The sequence below is a fragment of the Cherax quadricarinatus genome, chromosome 32 (genome assembly GCF_038502225.1).
Source record: "Cherax quadricarinatus isolate ZL_2023a chromosome 32, ASM3850222v1, whole genome shotgun sequence".
Classification (NCBI taxonomy): Eukaryota; Metazoa; Arthropoda; class Malacostraca; order Decapoda; family Parastacidae; genus Cherax; species Cherax quadricarinatus.
This window is the reverse complement of record NC_091323.1, coordinates 20,453,142-20,454,024: the sequence shown is the minus strand read 5'-3', so window position 1 is coordinate 20,454,024 and position 883 is coordinate 20,453,142.

The window sequence follows — 883 nt, the reverse complement described above, 5'->3', positions numbered from 1 at the left end:
AAATGGGGCAGTTACCCCTGGGGGTGTTCCAACAACATAACTATCACACAGGGGTAACATTGGGGGTTTTCCCAACAAATAACTTAAAAGGGCAGTTACCCCTGGGGAAATGAACAACATAACTATCCACAGGCAGTTACACACTGTGGGTATTCCAACAACAACTATCACACAGGCGTAAACACTGTGGGTATTCCAACATAACACATACAGAATGGGGCATTACACACGTGGGTTTTCCCAAACAACAAACTATCCCCGGGCAGTAACACATTGGGGGTTTTCCCCAAAACAAACTATCAAAAGGGCAGTTACACATTTTGGGTATTCAACAAACTATCAACAGAATAGGGCAGTTTCACACTGTGGGTTTTCCCAACAAAAAACCACACAGGGCAGTTTACCCCTGGGGGTTTTAACAAATAACTATCCCCGGGGCATTTTACACACCAACAACATAACTACCCCGGGGCAGTTTACACTGGGGGTTTCCCAACAAATAACTATCCCCAAGGATAACACATTGTGGGGTTTTTAACCAAAAATATCCCCGGGCAGTTACACATTGTATTCCAAAAACGCTATCACACGGGGCGTAACCCCTGGGTTTTCCCAACATAACATCATACAGAATGGCATAACCCTGTGTTTCCCCAACATAACTACATACAGAATGGGGCAGAACACTTGGTTTCCAACAAGAACTATCCGGGCAGTTACACTGGGGTTTCCCCAACATAACTATCATACAGAAGGGGGCAGTAACCCCCTGGGTTTTCCCAACAACATAACTATCATACAGAATATGGTAGTCACACACTAAAAAGGGTTACATCATCGTAACTAAAGTATTCCACAAAAGGGGTAACTGACAACTTTTACC